The sequence below is a fragment of the Spermophilus citellus genome, assembly GCF_964194105.1.
Source record: "Spermophilus citellus genome assembly, chromosome: 1".
Lineage (NCBI taxonomy): Eukaryota > Metazoa > Chordata > Mammalia > Rodentia > Sciuridae > Spermophilus > Spermophilus citellus.
The window spans coordinates 9,344,686-9,357,414 of NC_138182.1; the positions used below are offsets into that span (position 1 = coordinate 9,344,686).

A 12,729-nucleotide genomic window follows, 5' to 3' on the forward strand; every position below is an offset into this window, starting at 1 on the left:
ATGTAGCAGGTGATTATCTGATTATTTGTTTAAGGCAGATGGTATGCCCCAGGACAAGCAGGAGGAGGGCTTAGTACTAGGCTTCTCTCTGTGTGCAGCCCAGACACTAACTCCATCATGAGCACAAGACCCTCTCTGTGGCCTTCTCCAGCGGCTTCACTGCCTCCTCAGTAAATAATTGCTTCAAACCTCTGCCTCAATCAAGATAGTCCAGGCTATGCCATGACAGCACAGAAGCCAAGTTTCTGTGATATAAATGACATTTCTCACTTGTGCTACATTTTTACTCTAGGGGCACATGGGATGCTGCTCCCGCTTATTTTTGCTCTTAGATGCAGGTTGAAAGAGGAGGCACTACCCATTGTAGCTGGTCACCGTGGCAGGGGAAACAAGAATGTGGGGAAGCATGCACTAGCTGTTAGAGTTTCAATTATTTCTGCTCTTATTCTGTTGACCAAAGCAAGTCCTTTGGCCAAGTCCAAGTTTAAGGGAGCAGAAAAACGAGATTATGGTGATAGTTTCCCATGGTGTAAATTTCTTTGAAAGTCAGAAGGAAGAAAAAGTCTTGAATCAATTTATTCTTGATCTTACACAAAAGATTGAGAAGTAATTTAATCAATTTCAAAGTGGTGTACTCTATTGTTAGTTAATATAAGAGAATTTTAAAGATGTTCTCCAGGACAGACCAGGACAGAGAAGGGGCCATGTGCAAAGGAATGGTCAATCTTCTTGTGCTCAGATGACTTATAGATACATTATTTTATTTCTTCCAGGATGGAACCTGGGAAATCCAAGATCAAGTTGTGGGCAAACTCAGAGTCCTGTGAGGGGCTGCTTTGTGATTCACAAATGGCCATCTTTTTTCACTGAGTAAAATAAGGGGGAAGGGCAAGGGAAGTCTCTGAGGCCTCTTTTCCAAGGCACTAATTTCTTTCCTGAGGACTCCCATCTCATCATGACCTAGGTCCCTTCCACCTTCAAAAGCCATCTCTGGGGACTGGGATTCAACATGTGAACTTTGGGTAGATACATATATGGAGTCTGTGGCAAGAACAATAAGCAGGATATTTGAACAGCCCTGATTACTACCACACCCTCACTGATGTTCTGTTTGTTTTCGCTCTAGTGAAACATTGATAATGTCATATCTACAACAGGAAGTGTATCCCCTTCTGTGGTCAGTATCCTTGTCTGAACTGCAAGTCAGACAGTGAGGGGCAAATACTCACAAATTACCTTATAGTGAAACAGTACAGCAAATAAGGCAGGTTGTCTGAGAGTCAGAGCTTTCTAGCTGTGCACCTAGGACCTAAGTGCATCATGAATTGCCTTGAGCTGTACACCGTGTCCTTCCTGGGTAAAGATTAGTGCTCCATAATGCTTACTAACTTCTCATGCTGCCTCCTACTCAGAGTAAGTTCTCAAAGTTAATCTTTGTGTGTTTGCTTAACTTATTTTAACTTTCCAGTTTTCATGCCACTTGGTTATTACCAATTCTGTTGTTTTGGTGTTCTTATATGTGAGATGAGAAATGTGTTAGGAAAACAGAACAGCATTATTCTTGCTAGTGCAATACAGGAAGACAGGAATGCCCAAGAGACATCTCAATTTGAAGAATGTAAAAATTTTTAGACTCCTTTAAATTGTGTATTCTTCCAGAAAGATCTTATGTATATAAAAAATATGCATACTTATCTATCTACCTGTCTATCTATAATATGCACATATTTATATCTTTCCTATTCCCTTTTTCACACAAATGGTAGTATAGTATATTGAAAAAGCATAGTATGCTCTCTCTTCTATATTTTTGACTTTTCAATATTTCCTGATTAATATTAGTACACAGAATTATTATTCTTTGTTTTTTAATCATGATACTATTAATTTGTTTGGATATATCATTGTCTTTTCAATATATATGTATATTTCACTTTGTTTCAAGGCTTCTTTACGAGGTGTCCTTTTATAGATTGCTTGAAATGAAAAGTTTATACAAGATTATTTTGAAGTAGTATTTTTACTTTTGGGTGGTTTCCTTATCTTATTAGGGTTGGGAATCAGTTTCTTTATTTTAAGAAGCTGTAATGCTACAGAGACCTGCTGACCTTTAAGTTTTCTCTTGTGCTTTGAGAAGTCTTCAAATGAAGTTTCCAAAGTCTCTTTATCTTGGCTTCCCAAAGATTCAGTCTCTAAATTGTCTCAAGAATCTTCAATTCTGTTTTGAAGCCAAGGTACAGTTAAACTGGTCACTCTGGGAATGATAGCTCTTACTTTGTCCACAAAGTCAGTGGTGTTTTTTTTTTATTTTTTATTTTTTTGAACCCCACTGCTAGCACACATTTTAAGCCAATGACACGGTGGAGTGTCTCACTGAGACTGGGAATCTGACAGGCAAGAACAATTCTGTTTACACTTAACTGAATCAAGTGTGAGGCGATGATGGCAGGCTTGACAGACTTGACTGACTTACACACCAGAACCAAGAGCAGTTTCCGCCTTTCCAAGGCTCTGGTGACTTCATTAACACTGACGGCAAGCTGCTTCCTGACTCGCACAGGCATCCACCCTGACACTTGCTGGTTAGCTTCTGCCTTTTTGTTCTTCAAATTCTAACTAGTATCAACATCTAGGCTTCATCTTTCTACCCTGTGCTTCTTTATAAAAGGTGTTCTTTTCCCATTTTTTTTATTATCTTCAATTTTTCAAAGTCCAGTAGATTTGAACTTCTGCTCAAGTGTCTGTAATATGAAGTGTATGTCCTCCCTCTCCAGAGTGTTCCAACAGACAGCATAGGGGTTGTTCAATGATGTCTTTAAGACTAGAGGTCTTGTCTTGTGAATGGGTGGCTTATGTGTGTTCCATTCCCCACCTTAGAGAAATTCAATCTATGGTCTCTCCTTAAAGGAAGAAAGGCTGTAAGCCACCTATGTTTCCACAGTAGGTGATTGACTAGGCATAGTCTCCTGGTTAGAGGCAAATAGAAAGATGCAGAGAGGTATATGCTTTATGGTGGAGGCTTGGAGTGATTTTCCTGGAAGCTAAATTTCCAGGGTTTCGTGAAGTCTTAGAACCTCTGTTTTTCCAGGTCTACTCTATGGCTCTATGCAGAAAAGCCCAGGCCACAGAGCCTCAGCTTTTGGACTGAAATGTGACTCCTTGTATCCTAATATAAAACACTCTAACTTGAATTTCTTTGGAATTTTTTCTGACTTAAAAGAGTTTTAACACAAATGGTGCATATCTGTATTTTAGCAGCTGAGGAGGCTGAGTCGGGAGGATCTCAAGTTTGAAGTCAACGTCAGCAATTTAGTGAGGCTTTCCTCAAAATAAAAAAAAAAATAAGAACAGGACTGGGAATATAACTCTGTGGTAAAGTGCATCTGGATTCAATTCCCAGTATAAAAACAAACAAACAAAATAACTGTAACAGGGCATTTTGTCAGCTTTCCCTTACTATAACAAATACCTGAGAGTAAAAATATTTTTTCAGTATTGGGGATTTAATCCCAAGGTGCTTAACCTGAGCCACATCCCCTGAGCCACATATTTTATTTTGAGACAGGATCTGGATAATTTGCTTAGGGCCTCACTAAGTTGCTGAGACTTGCCTTGAATTTGTAAACCTCCTGCCTCAGCCTGCTGAGCTGTTGGGATTATAGGCATGAATTTATAGACAGGAAAAGTTTATAAAGAGCAAATTTATAAAGAGAAAAGGTTTAGTTTGGCTCATGGGTTCAAGATTTCAAACACTGATTATTGGTGGGACACATTGCTTTAGTTGTTATGGTGGCACATCATAGCAGGAGCATTTGGCAGAGTCACACTAGTTACTTCATGGCCTGGAAGCAAAGGAGAAGAGGAAGACAGGGCTTGGGTCCCGCCATCCCCTGCAGATCCCCATGACCTCAGGACTCCCACTAGGCCCTGTCTCCTAAAGGTGCCATACCTCCCAGTAACACCACACAAGGTAAAGGGGATCCAGCCTTTGGGGGGAAATTAAGATCTCAACTGTAGCACTGCATTTATTCTGTTTCACCCCAATTTCTGACATGTGTTAATCAACAAAAACATACTCTCTCCGAGTTTTCTAATAATAAATTCCTATGTTGATGATGAACATTAAATAGTACAATGAAGGAATTGTTCAAGGTGTAGTTCCTGCCTTATTGTGGCTTCACTGCACAAAGCACCCCAGAGAGCACTGGGTCTCTCCATGGGCTCAGGCCAGGACCTGCCTGTCTGAAATCATTTCTAGCACCTGTGTGGGATTTCATAAATCCTAATCATCTCCCACACTTGGGGTGCCAGAAAAACCAGTTAGGTTTAGGTTTACAATCATAAGTTGATTCAAATGATGACCCCAAGCACCCTGAATTGAGCAAGAGAGGCAGAGAATATGGTAGGAAGGCAGGCAGTCACAAGTTAAAGGATCTTGTCTTCTGTGTTTCGTTCTGCTTCTAATTAACTAATTGACCTTTAACAAGATCTCTGTTTCCTCAACTATAAATTTGAGGGTTTTATAAGAGACAAGTGAGAAACAATACCTTCCACAGTGGCAAAACATCATTACTATTATTATAAGGAGACTACGTGGTAGAGATGCAATAAACCAAACCAGTCATTATCAGCATTCCACTACCTCAAGACTTAAAAATACAGATAAACTGGTGATTTTTTAAAAAGTACTATTAAGTTTGCAAGAAATGTTTTTTTGTTAAATCAGTTTAGACATAGTAAAGAGAACTTATAAAGTTGTTTCCTTGAGGTAGATAAGATATATACCCAGTGTACATATTAAAATCAGGAAGCTGTTATCACTTAAATACTGGGCAAAAAGTTTCCTCAGCCAGTGTCTCAAATCTTGTCCAAAGATCTTAATCACCCAAGTGTTCTTATAATAATACAGTGTTCTTTCAGACCTACTGACTCTGAATCTCTCATGGAGGTCTACAATATATATTTTAAATAAAGAGCCCAGTGATTCTTACCATCAGGGAAGCTTGGGAAATGCTAAGCTCAACCATACTATGTGCTGAACTCATTCCTAAGATTGCTTTTTAGTAGAGAAAATTAAAACTGGAAAGTTTCTTTAAGATCTTCTTATTCCATTGGGTAGTGTGCCAGTTATCAATTTATTGCCTTTCAGCTTCAAATCCATCCTTCTCTGCTCTGCCGTGTGATACAGACTCTGGACCCTGGGAACATGGCTCCCTTCCCAGCTGGCACAATTTTAAGATCTGCCAATTTTCTGCCATCAGTTGTCTCCAATTAACCCCCTCCAATCTTTTCCAGAAGCCTAGGATTAGACTCCACCCACCCCAAAACTGGAAAATGAATGTTTCTTCTTAAAAGATTTTCTTTGGGTTTCAGGACAGTGCTCTGCTGATTGTCCACCTGTTCCCCTGCTTCAGTGTCCTCTACTAGCTCCTCCTTTTCTTCTGCCTTCTGATGTCTGCTTGCTATAGAACTCAGTCTACCTACACTTAGCTCCCCGGATGATGATATTTTATTGCATGGCCTTAAGTGACATTGACTTCCTGAAGATTCCAAAATTGGAACCTCCAGTTGGACCTCCTGAAACTCCAGCTGCTTGTCTGGTATCTCCACTCACATATACTGGATGGGAATCTTAAACTTTCCATGCTACAAACTTAACTGTGCAACTTCTCCAGTCTGCTCTTCTTTCAGCACTTGTCAGTTAACAGAAATGTTATGTTTCTAGTTGTTCAAGGCCAAAAATTTTGTCTCCTCACTCTCTGGTCCTACATTAAATCTATCAGCAAAATGTGTTGGCTCAGTCTTCAAAATACCCAGAATCTGATTGCTTCTCATCACCTCCACAGCAACCTTCTTAATCCAAGCCAGTTGGTGTGTTGTCTGGGTTGGAGAGGATCCTCCTTTCTCAGGATAGGCGAGGTCGACCTATAGTCCAAGTGACCTCCTAGATCTCAGTGCTTCACAGCCCTCCATCTTTTCTGGCACAGTAATCATTGCATTGTTCCTTGACATCTTATGTTCAGGCCCTGGCTTGTGGATCAGCTGTAGACAAGTACATGACCACTGACCTTGTGGCCAAGAGAAAAAAGGGGCATGTTGGATGATATGATGGCTTTGAAAGCTTCACCTGGACTCAAAATATGTTCCTTCTGCTTCCACTTCCATGATCAAAGCATGGGCATGCTGAGTTCAACATGACAGGAATGCAGAGTTGATTCTTGCTCTTCATAGAAGTTACGATCTGTAAGGTCACAACAAACACTAGATCAGCAAATATTAAACCTTGGCTCCAAAGTTAGGAAGTACAGGATCAGTTTGCTATATGTTTGTGGTCACAATGTTTTTATTAGCTAAAACACTATTTGCCAACATCTTTGTAAAACAAGTCAGTCTCATGGGTTTTTTTTAAAATATATGACAGCAGAATGCATTAAAATTCCTATTGCACATATAGAGCACACTTTTTTATATCTGGTTGTATACAAAGTATATTCACACCAATTTGTGTTTCATACAAATCTCATGTTTTTTTAAAAAACTTTCTTTCACACAACACTTTTTTAAAAAAAATTCTCAGTAGATATTCTTATCTCTATTTTTATATTGGGGAAATAGAAATGAAAGCAACCATTATCCTGGGATGTATCCAATGGCAGCTTTTTGTTCCATAGGACTAAGGAAGACACTGAGAAATTAAAAGTTGTTTGGAAGAATCCAGGTGTGGTTGCTTTGTATATTGCGATAGGTAGAAGGGATGAGGTGAAGTGTGAAGGCCCCTCACATCCTCCATCTTTCCTCAGACTGTCCTGGAACCTGGGCAGAGAAAGTGCGGTCCACATTTCCTGCTTCTCGGGATGGTTGATGGACAGGCAGCAATGGAGAATGACATGCAGGAGGAATGATGGTGGGCTGCCCAGTCATGTTGTCCTGATCAGCCCCACTGGGCACTTTGGAGGCCAACACGCTGGATGGCAGCTCCATAGGCCAATCCTTGCCAACCCAGGTGCTTCCAGCATGTCGCTCTGTGTGAGTGGCCTCTCCAGGACCGCTAGCTAACTTTTATAAAGTCTTCCTCTGTCTCCTGATCTGCAGACTTGCCCCACCCACAGGCTGAACAATTGTCCTGCCCTATGGCCTTTTGCAACAAGCAAGCCAGCCAGCCAGGGCTAGCTGAGAAGGTTGACCGTTGTCCTCACACTGGGTAACATTAACATGATTTTTTTTTTTTTTTTTTTGCTTTCTGCCTCAAAACAATACTGTATACTGTGTCTTTTAACCAACAGTTATTTCATTGATCTGCCATTTTGGCCTCTTTTTCATATCACACACTGTACATGTTAACTTTATTACTTTCTGGATTGATTTTACATACAAATTAACAAATTCCCTCATCTTTTTTTCTGGGATTGCCCTATTGTTGATTCATTAACATTGACTTCATGGCCAACAGCACTAACACTTGTGCCTGAATGAAGCTTATCTAATGAGAGTATTTTCTCTACAAGGTGCATTATCATCTTGTGTTTGAGAACACCAGATAGCACTTTAGCATATAATGAGGAGTGTGGGCATTTTAACATCAAAATTACCAAAGAAAGCACACAAAAATGCAAACCTCCCTCCCCCAAAAAATCCACATCAGTGACCACAATTCCCAAAGGACACCTGTTAATCTTATGAAAACTGAGACAAGATGATAGTGTTCCCTTGGTTGACCTCATTGAGAAACTTGTCTATTGGGCAACTTGAATTTTTCTTTACCTGGAGTAATGATTTGAAGTCACAAGTAAATTTTAGGGAGTGGGTAAACTTGCAAATATGGAACCCATGAATAACGAGAGTCACTTGTATCCTCTTCCCTTGGGACAACCATGAGATTTTCATGAACAGTAGTGGGATCTACTGCACCTCCTGGCTGACCTCCCTGAGTTAGTCTTTGCCCACTTTTTTATCATCACACAGAAGCCAGAATGATCCTGTTGCAAAGCAATTCAAATTCTGTTGCTTACCTGCTGCAACTTTCTGAAAGCTGCTCACATTGTTCAAATAAAGATGACGTGCTTAGGAGCGTTTGAGTGTGCCTCTGCCCCTTCCCCTACCACTGACCACTAGCATCTAACTTTACTCTGCTGCAGCCCTAGCACAGCCACTGTGCTGCACTGACTAAGTGTATTCCTTGGGGCCTGGAATGTTCTCCTCCAGGGTTCCCACTACTTTCTTCCTCACTTCCTTCATCCCCTGCTCAAATATCTTAAGTATGTCCTTCCTTTCCAAATTACTTAAAATTGACTTCATTTTGTATTCTATTCTCTCTTGTATTGCCTTTTGACACTTGCATTTTTAAAAATTCTTTCTCGTGCTTGTTCATTTTACACACTTGTTGCTGCAAGCTCCTTCGTGAAGGTGCCCAGCACAAACAAGCAAATCATTGACTACTGGAGGAAGAGATAAGGGCTCAGGTCACCAAAGTTCATTCTATAGAACAAAGTTTGAGTTAAAATAAATAGATACAATGTAGAAATTGTAAGATTTTCATTTGTTCCCTTATTAAATAGTGGAGAAATAGTAATTACTGGAGTTAGGTATATTCACTTGGAGAAGGGATGACTGAATCCAGTTTTGAAGATAGGAAGGTTTGTGCTCTGGTAGAAAGTAGAAATTGTTACATATGTCAAAGAGAGGTGAATTTTGCAATGGCAGCAGTTTCAGAGCTGGAGGAGTGTGCAGTACCACACTTGTTTGACTTTTAGAGCTGACCAAGACTGAATGAATCCATATCGTCATCATTACTCTCCTCTAGCAGGGAATCTAGTAGTCCATAGGAAATGCCCTACCCTAAATAAAATGCTGAACATAAAGCACTAAGATAGTACTTGGTATATAGTAAGTGCTCAATAAACAGTTATTATTAATAAGATTGGAAAGGAAGCTCAGATCCTCAATTTTCTCTGTCATCACTGCAGTTGTACAGCATCCTAAACATCTCCTTTAGAGTTTTTGGAGTATAAGATCATTCAACAAATGTTCATAGCCCATCTACTGTGTGCCAAATGATCCTATAGACACAGCAGGGAGCAAGAATGTCCCTTTTCTTAAGAAACTCCTAGTTTCATGGATGGTGTCATACCATGTGAGGAATTTGGGGGCAGGAACTAAATACACTGCTCAGCCAGGCTGATTAGTTTCCTTTCTTTTGTCTCAACCATGAGGATGACCTTTATAAAGAGACTAAGACCAAACTGAAGCCTTCCTTCTCCAACCTTTGGATCCCAGACTGGTTGTTTGCTCCACGGAATTTCTGGCTGAAAAACTCCTGCATGCATCTACTGTACAGGCATCATAGTCTGAATTAAATTCTATCCTTTTCATTTTTTCCACACTCTCTAATTTTATTTGGGTCATCTAGTTATTAGTAATTCTTGGCCTACAAACCAGTACAAAGAAAGAATGGGCAGAATGCACAGATATGATGGACTGGAATATCCCAAATCCAGGAACGCCCAATGCAAATTCTGCCTGTTGCCGACTGGCGGTGGTACTTTGGTTAAATTACTTAATTTGTTTTAAAGAAGTGATTACTGTGCCTCCCTCACAATATAAACCAGGTGTGTAGTAGATGCTCAATAAATGTCAGTTCCACCTACTCATGTCATATACTTGAGATTGGAAGGGGTTACTGGAGTGGAAAACCATGCAGTCTGCTTATAATTCAGGTATAGTGAACAGTTAGGCTAGTTAAGAAAGACTTTGGAAAGAATAAGTAAAGTGACATACAGACTGATAAGAATTTCAATTTAATTCAAAAAACAAAATTTTGAGCAGCAGTTCAAAATGACCCTTTAAGATATTTTTTTTTTGATCCCTAAAAGAAAACTGATATGTGGAAAGAAGTGGTAGGAAAATTAATGTGTCCCACTTATATTTGCAAATTGGTTAACAATGTAAAGCAGAAGTTCAGCCATACATCACAGTAATCCAGTGACAAATTGGATTCTGCTGCAGGGTAGAAACTTAAATGCCTCTTCTGGAATATTTAATCAACTGGCAAGATGCTTAGGACAAAAGTCAATCAGCAAATCTCACCAGTGAAATTAATTGTAAGATTTTTTACATGAAGGAAAGTTAAGTAGTTCTACTCAGTGAGAAATACAGCTGCTACTAAAAAATTTTATGGGGAAGCATGCGGTCATGATAGCAAACTTTTAAAATACATGTTCATTTTTACATTATAATTTCACTGTAATTACCATCAATAGAAATATACATTTGTTGGTTCTTTCATCCATATAACCTTTGATCCAACATCTATTTTGTTTGTGCGTGTGCATGTACGTGCGTCTGATCAAATTCTAGAAAACTTAGATCAAAACCAGTTTCTTTGGTCAGCATTGGCTTTGCAATAGTGCCACCTTCTGGCTGGAGATCACCTTCACAAGCCAGCCCTTGTCCACACTTGTCCTTTGGTGCTTGTTCAATTGATTTTGTTGCAGAATGAATGTTTGAATTAGACATGGTAAACCAGTTCCTGCAGGCTACCCTTGAAGATGCTGGTTGGAATGTGCTAAAAGACAAAAAAAAAAAATCACACAAATAAAAGACAACATAAAGAAAATAGAACTCAGAGAAAAACAGGTAAAAATACAGTCAATAGCAGGGATTAGCATGTTTGCTTGCTTTTGGTTGTGCGGATCTCCTTTAGAAAGGTACAACACAACTGAATAAGATGAAGAAAGGGTCAGATGAAATGATCATCCCCAAAGGCGTAGGGATTTTCTGTAGTTTTGAACAGAGGGAACTCAGTGTCTCATGACTGTTCTGGGAAGAACAACTGTGGCAGCACAGGGTAAAGGCAGCCTCTTGAAACCAGGAGTTGGGAGAGGTAGTGCCACACTCTACAGATCATGCCAACACCATAGGTCTCATTAGAGTGAAGGGAGAGGAACATAAAACACGAACATAGACATTTTACATTTATTATCTAATAATTCTTGCAATAACCATGCCTTACAGTGAGTCTAACCACCTTTGTAAATACGAGATCCTAGAAGCTCAAAAAAGTAAGTGTCTTGGTAATGTTTGTAGAATGCATAAGTGACAGCCCTGTTTCTGACTTCATGTGTATTTTATTTGACTATTTTTTAATTTTCAGAAAAAGGGAGACATGAGCTAATGTTCATTCTTCTAGCATTTACTTTGTGCTACACATTACACTAAGTGTTTTTCATATATGGCTGCATTTACTTTATAAAATAGTATTGCATAATCACAGTGCTTTTCCCGACTTGGAGCTCAAATGTGCTACTATTAATAGCATATTATTATTGTCACTTGTCTCATCCAAGAACAAAGTCTTCCCTTCTTTTCTTTCCCTTTCTCTCTTGCTTATATCCCAGCACCATGAGATGTAATTCTAATGTGTAGTGCATATATTTATTTGCACAGATGTGCTACTGCAAAATGTGTGCTGCTGTTATGCCTGCCTTCATTCTAACTGATGTGTGGGTGACTTTTTTTTTAACTGGGGATCGAACTTGGGATCACTGATCCACACCCCAGCTCTATTTTGTATTTTATTTACAGATAGGGTCTCACTGAGTTGCTTAGCACCCAGGTTTTGCTGAGGCTGGTTTTGAACTCGTGATACTCCTGCATCAGCCTCCTGAACTGCTAGGATTACAAGCATGTATCACTGCGCCCAGCCATGTGCATGATTTGCTTGTCTCATTTTACTTCTTTATTCACGCAACACTGTTTTAAAAATCCTTATGTGTTGTTCTGTGTGCACGAGTGGATTACTTCTAACAGTTGGCTAATGCTGCATTATGTGCCTCAGTTTACCATGCCACTCCCCAAGGGTGGCAGAGCAGTGCCCACCCTAATGCAAGCCTTTCAAAGACCTGAGGGTGGGAATTCCTGTCAGATACGTATCTGGGATTTCTCACCAGGCAATTGAGCAGCAGCATAAGTGTTCTGATGGAGGCAAACCCACTGTTCCCCAGAATGGCTGCCCGGAATCGGGCCAGGGCCCTGCAGCAGCCTAAGCTTCCCTAAATACTCATCTCAGCCACAGTGGGATTATCCAGCTTTCTAATTTCTTTTTGTCCTATTAATCTAAAATAAAACCTTGTCATTGCTTTAATTGGATATTTTGATAACCAGATCATTTGAACCTTTTAAAGGCCTTGGCCCCTAATGCTTCCTATTGAGGTCTTTTGACTGGTTCTTAAGGATCTGTGGGAGAGTCACAGATGTTCTGTTTGTCCCATTTCTAGATATGCAGAGAATGACTTGGCAAGGTTAAGTGACTCCTTGGAGGTCATCAGAGCAAGCTGTGAAGCAGACATTTGAACACAATACTATTCCTCTGCAAAGCTGGGCATTAGGGACAGCATGTTGTCTATTCATCTTGACCTTGTATTTCTTAACCTTGGTCATTAGATAAGGAAACTGTGGGGTTTCAATTGTTAAATAACTCTTCAGCCAATGAAAAGATGATTACCCAAAGCAAAAGCAAATGGGCTGGGGATGTAATTCAGTGGTTAAGCTCTCCTGGGTTGAATAATTGCTACCAAAATAAAAAAAAATCAAAAGCAAAAGAATGAAGTTGTGTTTCCTTCGTTTAATGCATTCTTCCCCTTGCATACATTCCTCCTAAAAATGAGTTTGTTTTTAATAAACCAAAACCAAAAGAAGATTAATTCCCCATATTTCTATCAACTTGTGATAAAC

General features: G+C 39.7%; 1 pseudogene across 1 annotated transcript; it reads right to left on the reverse strand.

Moving 5' to 3' along the window:
* Nucleotides 1-2,001: 2,001 nt before the first annotated feature.
* Nucleotides 2,002-6,981, reverse strand: LOC308652607 (ribonuclease P protein subunit p38-like; annotated as a pseudogene). The gene is made up of 2 exons: nt 6,814-6,981; nt 2,002-2,834 (listed from the first exon to the last, which is right to left on the reverse strand). The product of its transcript is annotated as a ribonuclease P protein subunit p38-like (transcript).
* Between the last annotated feature and the right edge of the window lie 5,748 nt (nt 6,982-12,729).